The following is a 13,322-nucleotide window of genomic DNA, read 5'->3' as shown; positions in this document are numbered from 1 at the left end:
CAACAAAATATATATTTTTTTTCTTGCCAGCACAAGCTTTTTTTTTAAGTCTTCTTTTTTATATATATACGATAATGTTGTCCGTAGTATGTCAGCAAAAAAATGTGCTTGCCGCCTCTTTTTTTGCACCAATGTATATATTGCGTCTCTTAGGGTAAAGTATTTAACTTTGAGTTAAACGTGGTGTGTGTGTGTATGGGGGCAGATGTTATGGGGGCAGTGGTGCTACGAACCTGGCCACCCGAGTTCGGATTCCAACTCGTTAACTATAATCTAAAATAGTACCTGGTCTGGTGCGTAAACCTCTCCTCTCGGGAGACAGAGGTGGCTGGGCGTGGCGCTGGCTACCCACCCCTTTGTGTGCCATGCCGGCCATAGAGCCCGTGTAAGGCTATATGGAGGAGCTCTGTGTTTCAATGTAAGCACATCAGCGTGTGGACCCACACGTAATAGGGTAACTACTAACAGCACATTTTCTACCTAGTCCATCAATGTAGGGTGGAGTGTGAATATTCAACTTGTTTTGTCTTTGTTTTTTAAAAATAGTCCGGATATAATAATTGTACAAATAATTGGGGCTGATCGTAATTCTCAGTTAATCGTCTTAAATTACAATGGTGTCTAAAAAAAACATTGTGTGCTTCAGTTTTCTAGAAGCGTGGCAATTGCTTCATAACACACTTAACAAAATACCGTAATTTACATGAGCCGTAATGTACAATTGCCAACAATTCAGCAGTGTAGCCTATTGCATAGAAATAGATTGAGCTTATATATATCTTGATTTTTATACACAACACAAAGGTGACATGAGATTAAGATTTTAATCGTCGTGGATCGCTAACTTTGTCATGGTAAGTGACATTAACCGATAAACACGGGCAACTAACATACGAGTGTGTTTACACGACAAATTTTCACAAGGTATTTTCATCTCGAGTCATTCAACCTATTGGGACGTAACCTTCGTTTAAAAGCCACTGGCATTTGTGCGAGTTCGTGTCCCTTTCTGAAACTTACAAAACAATAAAATCCCCTCCACCCCCAAAAGAAAAATCCCATTTTATTTTTAAAACCTCCCAAAAATGTACATGCAATATTTAATTGTCTGCGGTGCACATACACACACCTGCACACGCCCACACGTTAAACGGGCTAGCGAGAGTTTAAGGTCCGCGTTTCGTGTGGGTGCTGCCTGCGGTGAGATGTTTGACTGTTGGGTGAGGTGAAATTAGGTGGTGACGAACTCTGCTTAAAACTCTGCATTCTGGCCAGTGGGAGCAAAGTTGGCTTTACTCTTGTGTAAGAAAAGGGGGATCTGAGTCGGCGCTTATTGGAACAGGTGTGACTTAGGGCTGTCCTATCTGCATGTTTAGCACCAGTGGGGGCTTGCGCCTTCGGCCACCTTGATGTGAGCGCTATCTGCGCCCGCGCGGATTGCACGGCCGGCTTAAGCATCGCGCAGCTGTGCAGCGCAGATAAGCAACTAATAGAGCGCACAACTTGTGCACGATGGTCGCAGCGTTATCCTCAATTACCGCATTTAACGCATTTTTGTCGCGCTATTTCGAAGGCAATTTATTTAGTGTGCTTCATTGATGAGCACGCTGGAAATTTAGGAATGCAAAAGGCTTCCCCTAGAGTTTAGCACCGGGGCGCCCTCCCCCTTGTTCCCCTCGCCGTGCTCTCCAAGTTCCGTTTGACTTCTCCGCCCGTTGCCCCACTGGTGCCCGGCAGCTGTTCGCTTTGAGCAAAAGGCGATGACGGGCAGTGCCGAGCTTCTGAGAGTTGCTGTCGATGCTGCGGGCCCGCGAGGTGGTTGTGCTGCGGCTGTCGGTTTATGGAAAGGAAACTGGAAGGACATTTCGAATGTGGCAGCGGGGGGGGGGGGTGTCATCATAGCTTCAGTTTTGTAGCTGCAGCTGACTCGCGTTAAATGCATCATACTTCATTGGAGAACTAGCCCTGTCAATGGCTCTGCAATGGTGAATTATTATAATTCGAATGAATTGGCCATGCTTTACATTTATCAGTTGATTGGCTGCATGTGCCATTTTGAATATGAAAATTCCATGGTGGAGTTTGTTGCTGTGGTTACGCTGGCTGTGGCCCTGTTGGTTTATCCATTTAATTCACTCTTACCAGATACTTGGTGGTTGACTTTTAAACCAATCATTTCTGTGGAGAAGGATGGAGGGTCGCATGTTTAATGTGTTTGCGTGCGTAAATGATGTATTGTTTTATGCATGAATGCACACGATGAGTAGCCAAAATATTCCTGAAGGACATGAAAAACGTGCACATTTTTGTTTCAGTTTTGTAACCACTTATCACCATTGTATATTCATTCCTATGTTTACGTGGTTGTAGTTTTATATTGTCATGGCAGGCCTAAATATAATACGTTCGTTAAAGAGGAGGTATCATATATTTGTTTGGGAGTTTTTGACACTAAGTCAAGCTAACGTATGTATGGTGTTTCCCAAAACTTGACGGTCACAATTAACTAATGAAATGGCAGGTAATTTCAAATTGGAAATTAATATATTTATTGTTGTTCTTCTTCACCATAGAACATATGCCAAGACAATGTTATTTCTTTAGTATCGAATACAGGCGATCTCCCGCTTACAACGATCCACATTTACGACATTTATATAATGCCACCGTGGATCGATTTACGGCACAGAAATTAGATTTCCGAAGCGTCTTCCAACATTACTTCGAACACATTTGAACAGAGTCGGTCTAGTTTCCGACGTGACTTGGTGTGGAGCTTTTGTGAATTTTTCACCTGTTAAACCCCATTAAATATGGCAAACTTAAAAGTAAAAAAACACATCGGCACGTGATGTTTCTACCGTCTCTGAGGAAAAATCGGGTCCGATTTACGACACGATTTCCAGGAACGCATTGTGTCGTAAAAGCGGGGGGGGGGACCGCCTGCCTGTTGACAGATCACATTGAGGGAGAAACTATACCTAGCCAACACAGTGCCCGACTGGCTTACGATGCCATATCGCTGTGGCCCTGGTCCCACTGTGTGCTGCAGCCCAATCAAACGTGTGCTTATCAGGAGTGCTGCTAATGTGGTTTAGGAAACACGACCCTAGGGCACGGAAATTGCTGGGAGTAGATGAGTGGATGCATTTGAACGACTTTGTCAAATGCCGCACGCACGAGCAAAAGCATTGCTCCACGGTGGGATGCACTTGCGCACCTGGTGAAGCGCAGTTTGAGGGTGCGGGTCACCATTGCGTGCAGTCGACGAAGAGAGGCACACCCTGCCCTGTGTCACAGTGCCATGTTACCGCCAGCCTTTTATTATGGAGCCAGATGCCTTGAGCAAAAAAGGTTAATTCCAGCCTTCTGTAGTTTCACACTTGCATAGTGAGCAGATTTAAAGCTATTACCGTTATTACTATTGCGACTATATTAAATGGCTGTTATAGGCAATATAGGATTGGTGTTATATTTCGTTTTTCTTAATAATGCCTAAAAATGTCACGACTTTACCGAAAGAACCAAGAAGATAAATGTTTCAATTTGACACTTGCGCATGCACTGCAACCTGAGTGATTCGAAACCATAGCTAAAACCAGTGGCATGCGATATCTGAACCGGTCCTGGAACATGCCCCTCCTTCACCAACACACGTACACGTTGGGCAGCATGGTGAGGTTTGGTCACACAAATCCCCATGGTCGACACAGCAAGGGTGTAGGAGGCCTACATGCAACAGTAGATTGACAGTGGGCTTCAAATAGAGTACAACACGGGTAGTTTCCACCTAAGTCAATAGTGCTGCAGATCCTTTATATAATCGTGTGTGCCTGTTGTATATAAATACATTAAATTCTATACTATCGCCACAAAAGGACATATTGCTCTACAGTATAGGTGAGGGCACACTCTTTCGCGAGAAGTGCACGCAGCAAGAACATTCACCGTGGGCTAAATATGGATTTAAAATGGATTACGCGTGCACCTGATTAAAATGTACTTTCAGCAAGGTGTGGGTTTTGCATTAAAACAGAAAGAGCAATTTTGACAGGGAAAATGTCTCCAGTTCAAACGGCAGCCGTCAAGGTCTGCGCTCTGGCTTGTTTAAGGCCCGCCGCCGGCAAGCCCTGTGAAACCACCCTCGTGGAATTTATTACACTTTGTTTGGCGGTGGCTCCAGAGGGGGTTCAGTACAGATGACCCCCCCAGTCCCCCGAGCTAATTCTTTACATGAAAGTGTGGCTTCACACGAGTAGCTTGAAGATGTGCAGGTTGGTGGGGGGGTGGGAAATTGATTATGGAAGTAATATTGAGTTTGAACACACTTTACTCGCTCTGTATTCTTACGCCGTACTGTATGTAATATGGGGTAAATGTCAAGCCGCAGCTTCTAAAACTACTCGCTTGTGCCACTGTTGGCGTAAGGGGCCTCCATTAGGGGGGGCTCTTAGAGGGACCTCTCTAAGACGGTTTTTTGCCCTCCTCTTTCTACACTGGCTAAGGTGTCTTGTAAGAGGTGGGAGTAGCTATTCTTTATCCCACCCCCACAACACGACCCTGTCCAGTGTTTCGGCTGCCATGCAAGGGAGATTGAACCAGTGGCCCTCTGGATTGCAAGTCCAGTGTGTGCTCATCGTTATACTGCGGCAGAATCCCCTGCACTCTATACGTATAGTAATGTTAAAACAAATACAAGTGTATCGCTCGATTATAGTACCTGATACATGCATGGTGCATTTGCGTGTTAACTGTGAACATGTTATACCCGCTTTAGTTAAAAGAACAGAAAATGTAATTCAGTTTTTTTTCATAAATCCACAATGTGCAAACCATTACGAGTTAGCTGATAACATTTCATGGCTCGGGATAATTTCTGCATTGGTACGGAATTATTCTGTTGCATAAAATACCAACTGATAAGGATACATAATGCCCCAAAAAAAAACCTTGGCCACTGAATAAATGCGAGGTTTTTTACAGTGGGCACCGAGTGGCACTAAAATGCAGTGACCTGTAAAGTGGCATTGGGGGATTGTTGGCGCTTGTGACCACTGCATTAGATGTGGGCCAGGAGTCCGACGCACACGTAGAGAAGATGATTAGATTAGAGCCAACGGCTGAGGCGATAGGCAACTGATATCGCTCTCCCCACAGTGTGTGACTCACTGATACGGCCCACACACATCACACACCACACACACACACACACACGCGCACGCATGCACGTACGTACTAACGCATGTGTGCGCCCGCTTGTTCGTACACGATCGTACTTTTTGTCGCACCGTATGACGTTGCCAACCGTGCTAATCGGACGACGGTGCAGACACTCGCACGTCCCGGGAGTTCTGGCAGGCCCTGGCCATTGTGAAGGAACTGGGCCGTGCGCTGTCTGTCGCACAAAAGCTACGTTGGCCCCATCTGCGAGGCACAAAGCCAGGCCAAGTCCCCCCTGGGTCTGATGGCAGTGGATGACTGTAATCCAGCGGCTTGCTCACAGAATGGGTGGATTACGCAGTAATGGGCTCCTTGCTGTGTGTGAGATGCCACCCCTGCACAATGATGAGGTGACCGTACAGCCATTAGGTTTCTATCCACTTGTGCAGAGTTTTTAAAAGTCGTAAATTAACAAATTAAATGGATACATTTGGTATTTGTGCCATTCTGACAGCGTCAAGGGCTACCATGAAGATGCCGTGGTGATGCTTTGTAAGCATTACAGAACAATTTCCCTCCTTTGAGTTGACAACTGCAGAACTCATTGAGAGTTTGGGACAAATCACAGAGAGGGTGACCGGCAGTGAGTTCTACGTAGATGGGTCAAAACGCCATTAAATTGAGTGAGCGAATGAGTGAACGGGCGAGTAGGTAGGCGAGTGGTAGATGGGCCGGACACCGTAAGAATGTGGAGGGTGCCTTATCGGTGCGTTAGATAATCAGGTTGCCGCGTGCTGCTGACGGCAGTCGATAGTGACTGGCATAGGCGGAAACTGGTACGGCGCCCATATCAGCCAGATAGGACGGTGCAGATTGATGTAAACATTTGTACCGTATGCCCTCATCATTCGCGAGGTTGCTATCCGCGATTTTGGCTATCCGCGAATTGCATCTGGAACTTTTCGATTTAAAGCTTTCGTGACTGCAGGGATTCATCTTCTTGGTTCTTTCGGTAAAGTCACGTAGAAGGGAAATAATAAAATAATAAAAATAAAACATAATAAAATACAATTCTCACGACGTTTCGGCCACAACGCAAGCAGCCGTCCTCGGGTGAAGAACACGTCTGTCGGAAAGAACTGCCTTCAATGTGTTTATTGAAGGCAGTTCATTAAAAAGATAGATTTTCGTAGGCCAATATGATCCGCGAACGTATCCCTCGCGAATAACTCTAATAGTGTAGTTGAGTGCACAGCTCATAACTGATCCTCTGGTGGTTTGGAAGCCCAGTGCAGCTCGGCAGCTCGGCACAAATAGTCTCCCCTGGAATCTGTGAGGTTTTCTCTGGGACTTTGGTTTCCTGCGAGTACACACACACAAAAAACAATGTTCATGAATGTGGCCAGCATTCGAAATACGATCCTCTGGAAATTCTTGAGACTTGGGTGATGTTTTATAGAGTAAACAAAGAATGTCCTTGTGATCATGGAAAACACTCGCATATTGATCCAACATGAGGTGCTCCCTCTACCCAGTTGATTGGAAGTTGGGATTCATTAATTCATGACTGCAATATTATTATTGTATATTTTCATTTGAAATTAAGCTCTGGACGTATGACCCATAGGAAAGCTTAAAAACAATACAAATCAACAAATACTAATCTGACTGGTGGGAGGGTACTTTGACTTTGTAGAACCACATTGTTTGGAGTTGTCCTCTACCTTATCTTTGACATGGGGGGGGGGAGGTTAGTATAGAAGGAAGTGTGTATGCAATTGATGTTTGTACAGTATTGATATATTCATTTAATGGCCTTAAAACATAAGGGCAATTTGGAAAACGTAGGGTTGCTTTTTGTGGATATCTTGGTATTCTGTATTGCACTAAGATCATCGTCAGCATCATTTAATATTTATACCACATCTTTTTGTATTTATACCCACTCCCCTTTTTGCGTTTAGTTATTTCTCCTTCCCCGAGCACCGCCGGTTAGCACGGTTGGCCACGTACGGTGCAAAAGAAGTTCAACGTACGTGCCGTGTATCTCGAGTAACAAGAAAGCGCTCTCGGTCAGAACTTGACGACATGGAATCTCGTGGACGAGAGCGACGTTCCGCATGCGCCGTCTGGTAATTTGAGTAGATGCAAATGCGTCCGAGGAAATGCCCCATTCTCGCGCTGGTGGTTGTTGGGTCAGTGGCCGGGGGGGGGGGTGGGGGGCTAAGCTTGAGAATTTCTTCGACGTGCCCTTCCCCGGCACTCGCTGACTCTAAACTTGCGTGCGCAGAGTCGGGGATGCCTGTGTGTGTGTGTGCGCGCCAAACGTTCGCATGAAAAGACTTTGTAAGTTTACGAAGAGGTTAATGATGATTAATTAGACCAAGGTGTGATGCATTGTGGACTTTACTCCACAGCTTAATTGTTGGCCTCGATGCATTTCCCCCACCGTCTCTCGTGCCCCCCTCACTCCCCTCCCAGCATCCCATTAACCCCTTCCCCTCTCTCCATGGGGAAATGATTGTATGGTAAATGTAGTGACCACTGTATTTACTGCTGCTTCCTGTTGTAGTGTATAGATTTACTGGCAAGCTTTGAACGAGCCGTGCCATGGGGGGGGGGGGGGGTCTTTAGCCAGAGGGGACTGACCACACGGACTGACCATACTCGACACAACGATGCGATTGTGCTTTTTTTCCCCTCCAGAGAATAATTCATGCCAAAACCAAAAAACCCTTTGTTTCACTACTTTTGTTTGTTTTGCTTGCATATTTCGAACTACCGCAAGCAAATTGCATTTTCACATGGAAGCTTTGCCAGAGGAAGTAAAAGACCAAAAAATAATAGTGAAGTAATCGAATCTTTATTTTAGACTGGAGGAATCCGATGAGCTTTGAAGATGTCCAATTGAAATAGAGTTTAAAGAGGCTGTAAAAACTCGTGACATTCGAAATGGCCAGGACAGGCAGTGTTTTTGTTTTATTCTGAAGCTAAGTTTTTGTTGGTATGACGCCTGCCTGCTGCTGTAATGTTGTTGTTGTGTGTCGTCGTGTAACCTTCACTCACCGTTGACGCTCCTTTAAATGTCCCACAGCGCTCTTTTCAAGCGCAGAGCTTTTTTATTTAAACCTAGTGCCACAGCCAAATTAACTACCCGTGATACGCAGCCAATGTTCTCAAAACAAAGCAGCGCTGCCTTGTAAATGGCCCTCGTGCGGTGTAATTGTAGTGCCGTGTACGACATACAGAGGCCTTCAGATGAGTAAATAGATTAACGAATAAAGAAGGTCAGACCCCAAAGTAATGGTTGTGACACTGATTACCTCTGGCCAATAACGTTTAAAGCTTTTATATACTTTTTGTCATTTTGAGGTGTAATGTGAGAAGTTATTTACAATCGCGAGGTAATGGAAAAGGCTGCGTTTGGCTCCCAGACAATTCAATTTGCCTCCCTAGTTAGCTGAGCAAGTATCGTGATGCTATTGCATGCGCCATAAAATAATTGATTACCGTATAAGGTACCTTCACCCAGGGCTTCTCACTTGGTATTATCTGGAACTCTGCTAGGCTGGCTTGGAGTATGGATTATTGGCGTAAGGCACTACCACTAGAGTACTAAATATGCCTTTACACAATCATCGTATATTATTGCATTCAATATAGTATTCCTATAACGCATTTGAAAATATTTACAATTGCATATAAAGCAAATACGGTGCAGCTTTACGTGGACAAAATAAGGCGAGATGGATGCGACATGCTAAACTGATTCCTGGAACAATGTTCCGGCTGAAATTAAGCACCGCTTATACCTCATTAGCTTTTGCCCTGTAGCTCTCAACTGGCGATGCCCGGTCACCTGGCCAAGCTTGTCAAACGCAGGACCACCCTGCTCTCATTAGTCGGGTTTAATACCGGAGGTTAGCTCTTATAGCGGCAGTGAAAATCCAGGGCCAGGGGAGTGCAGGGCGGGCACGCGCTGTGGCGAATGCTCGAAGTAATGCTGCAGACCCCAGTGACACGCGAGATAAGTCCTTTATCTGGCGAATTGGCACATTTATCGACGTTTTGTTATTTTATGTGCATCGGGGACGGAGGGGGAGGGGGGTAAAGGGGTGATTTGGAGACGATGGCCGTATCTCTCAAATGATTGCGGTTCTAAATGTGTTGCTTGGTACAGGGGTCACTGAGCGTGTCTTTGTCGAAGGAGCAGCTGGTATCTGTTTATTTTCTCCATATTAGGGGACGAGAATATTTGCCAAAGAAAATCACAGTATTATCGAAATTGATCGATTTACATTTCAATGGCCTCTAATTATGTTGCTCTTGCTGACCAAATCGCCCAGAATGCACCGGGGGATCCCTTCACTTCTGGCTGTCGCGATGTGCAATTGGGCATACGGGTAGCTTAATTGGTTCCACAAATGCAGTGGGCAGGGCTGAATTGATTGGCCTGCCTCCTTAACAAGCACAACCTGCGAGTGAACACACCGCGACTCCTCTCAAACCAATATTGCAGACCCACATTGGCGATCTTGCGTCAGCGTCCACGCAGAGAACTTCGCGAGAAGTGTTTTTAAATCCTTTATATTAAGTTCGCTTGCTTGCTTGCTTGCGCGCTTACGACCGTGCAAATCTTTCGGTCGTTTTTTTTACCCACTTCCCGTGATCCAATCGAGCTGACTCGTTGTGCGTGACAATTAATTTTCGTGAAATTTTTTTTCCAAAATTTTACACTTGTTAGGAACAAAAAATTATATGTAATTACCAATTACTTAATGGTTCCAAGCAATCATCTGACCCATAGGTGGCAGCCATTTCAAGCCAGAGGACGAGAGGACTCTAGCTGCCACGCATTTAAAGGATTTATAGTGAAAAACTTTGTTTTTATGGGTTAATTTTCTTATATTTCTGCAGCAATTGGTACGACTCCTCATAGCCCCCCCCCCCGTCTCCATGAGCTCGGCGTTGCTCGTGGCAACCCAGCGGTTTCCTGGGACTCGCTCAAGGTGCTCGTATGGCAAGTCAAATGACAGCCTGAGTCCATGTCGACAAGACACCACGCAGACCCCCGTGCGAACAAACCGACGAGCATGCAAACCCGCGGCGGTGCTCGCCCAACTCCCGTGCTCGAGGAGCAACGGGGGAGCTGTTCCATGAATCCTGGCGTAACGGAACAAGGGTCGGCTGGCATTTTCACTGCTCGTGAACAATTATCTCAATCTTCTCCATGCGTCGTATCTACTGCTCTTTAGAAAACCTCACAGCGCGAAGCAGCATTTGCCGTGGACGTGCTTGGACGCGAATGCGTACGCTTTCTGCCGCGTACAATTTAGTAAGTTTTGCTTCTGTCTCAACAGCTCCGCGCTCACTCGATCAGCAACGTTCGTCTGTGTTTGAATTTCTTTCGCACCGTACCTAGCCAACCGTGCTAACCCCCCAGGGTGTGTGGGGGAAGGACAACAAACTAAACGAGGACTGGGTGAGTGCTCATTGAAGATGAGTCTCATTTGCGAGGGAAATCGGCAGGGCTTAATTTCTCCCTCAATATTTTACGGGTCCACGCAATAGACTGGAGTAGGCATGTGCCTGGTAGCCACAGCCATAGCGGCAGGGTATACTGGATGCAGAGTGCGGAAATATATTACGGATCGCTGACCCGGGCAGACCCAGCAGAAATTAAGCCTCCGCCGCCGATCGGCAGCACATGCGACAGGGGGAACACAGTAAAAAAATATATTGGCGGTAGTGAACATTTTCGCACACCTTAACTGCACATTCACTGACCAATGTGTGAATGAAATCTTTAGGTGCCACTTGACCAGGTGAATTCCGTTTTTTTTTTGGCAGAGGGAAGCTCGTCGGAGAGGAGTGATCTCAGAGCAGCGAACACTCCTCCTAAAGCCAGCAGTGTAGGCCACCAACTGTGGGGCAAGACAGAGTTTTAACGGGGTTTAACAAATCACCTCTCCTCTACTTAGGACTCTAATATTGTCCCGATTCACGGCTGCAGTTTTAATCGGTGATCTAATCGTGTTTGCGTCACGTTTTGACCGCGTCGTTTGTATCGTCTGTCCTTTTGTTCTGTGCGTGTCGTTTGTACGACTGTTTGCTCCATAGGCCTAAATCTAACAGAAGCAAGTACATCGTGGATTTTTACGCACGCAATTCGATGTGTGTGGTGGCGGGGGTGTTGCCGGGGCCCAGCCACCGCATGCCTAAACAGCTTTTGTTCGGCCGGATCGAGGGGGCTAAACGGGCGCGGCACGGGCTAGAGAAGAGATGGAGTGATGTGGTACAGGAGGACGTGGAGCTGAGTGGACTTGCCGATGACTGGTACCAGCGGTGTCAAGATCGGCCTCTGGAGGAGGCTCGTGAAGGACGCTACTGGGCAGTTGGAGGCAGTCGCCCTCCAATAACAACGAAGGGAGGAGGAGCGACGCTCACAACAACGAGCGGAGTGCCGGGTGGCTAAAGCACAGCAAGTTGGCACAGTAGGGGGCACAGGTGGTGCATCAGCCGGTCATCTCGGTCAGTCGACCCGTGGCACCTGCTGGGTCTGCCCCGTGACCTCCTGCCAGCGGGCGTTCGACACTTCACGTGGCCTCAGGGTGCACATGGCCTGGCACAAGCGTCGTGGTGACGTCACCGCCACTTAGTGGCGAATGGCGGTTGTTGTTGTTGTTGTTGTTGCCGGGGCCCTTAACGAAATCCCACTAAATCGATGCATCGTTAGACCCCTCCTAAATAACTTGCCACAACCACCTTGCCACTGCACAGGTCCTTAACACGGGCACTAAGTACGCGGATATTTAAATACTATACAGCCTTTGGACGACTCGGTATTAAAAGTAAAAAAAAAATCAATACTTTGCCCAATTAAAAAGTGTAAATGTGGGCCTTTATTTTTAGCTGGAGCACTTATATTGCATTACAATGAGCCAAATGGGTGGACAGACGTGGCTATGTTGAATATTGTATAATGTCATGTTTAGCCTAATTAACAGCTTACATCCTGTCTAAACACACTTACCATGTGGAGGGACTCTGGAGGGAGTTATATGAATATGCGAGGTTTTTTTTTTACATTAGCATTCACGAGGGCTATTTACATTTTATAAGCACATCCACTTGCGCTAAAGGCCCTTCCGAGCTGCACGGCTACAATTGTGTCTTGTCAAACATAGCGGCGCGCCAGGCTCCGTCACATTAATGTTGCGCGGCCAACGTATGTGACATTCGTATCTTGCCGCTGAGACGCAGGTAAATAGATTTCATGAAAGTGAAGGGATGCCAACGTTTAAATGCCTTGAACATGGAATGTGCGGAGAGACTCACTGTGTTCATGGTCAAGCGCGCGGGGATGCATTGTCTTACCTGCCGTTATGGTAAACGGCTGCCATTTTATAAATGTATCCTCCATGCTTTGGTGATCGCCAAAATATCTGAACAGAACACATTGTGGAATCTCATGTATGTATGTATGCATGTTGAGCTTCTTTTGCACCGTACGTAGCCAATCGGGCTAATCGGCGGTGCAGGGGAATGACAACAAACTAAACACCACAAGCAGTTCTAACGAAATGAGTTTTCATTGTATATTTGAAAGTTCCTGTGGCTTCCTAATATCAGACGGGAGAGCATTCCAGACGGCCGCCAAAGTGCATCTGAAAAGCGCGCGATGCGGTGACCATCTTTGGGTCGATGGTTAGCCAAAAGCCGCTGCGAGGATGACTGGAGTTTGCGTGATAATTGATGCTCTCGGACGAGATCAGCAAGGTATTGTGGTTCATTTGTGGCAAGCACTTTATACAATACTTGGTGCAATGAGTGCGCAACGTATTCGTTTTGCAACCGGAAGCCAATGCAGCTCGGAGAGCACTGGACGAACGCGGTCGGATCTTGCAGCACCCGTCACGACACGTGACATGCATTGGAAATGCACGATGCTATTTTAACCTGCTGCTGCCTGCATTGAGGATGGCTGGAGACGACACGTTGTTGTTGTTTACTTGCGCGTGCACGCCACAGTGGTGTGCCGCCTCATTGCTCGTGTGTTGTGAGCACAGGCAATGGGCATGGCTCGAATCGCTTCCCTTGCGACTGGATGGATGGTCACGACTCGGCTCTTGCTGCGATTCAGAGGTTAAATGTGAACGGTT

The 13,322-nt window shown here is 46.6% G+C and overlaps 1 protein-coding gene across 9 annotated transcripts in view; it reads left to right on the top strand.

The window, feature by feature from the left end:
- LOC144720609 (transcription factor 7-like 2) overlaps window positions 1–13,322 on the top strand; it is a 157,977-nt gene that overhangs the window by 64,378 nt on the left and 80,277 nt on the right. The window lies entirely within an intron of this gene.

The sequence above is a fragment of the Lampetra planeri genome, chromosome 9, assembly GCF_965212315.1.
Source record: "Lampetra planeri chromosome 9, kcLamPlan1.2.h2, whole genome shotgun sequence".
In the NCBI taxonomy this organism is placed as follows: Eukaryota; Metazoa; Chordata; class Hyperoartia; order Petromyzontiformes; family Petromyzontidae; genus Lampetra; species Lampetra planeri.
This window is presented reverse-complemented; position numbering and strand designations above follow the sequence as displayed.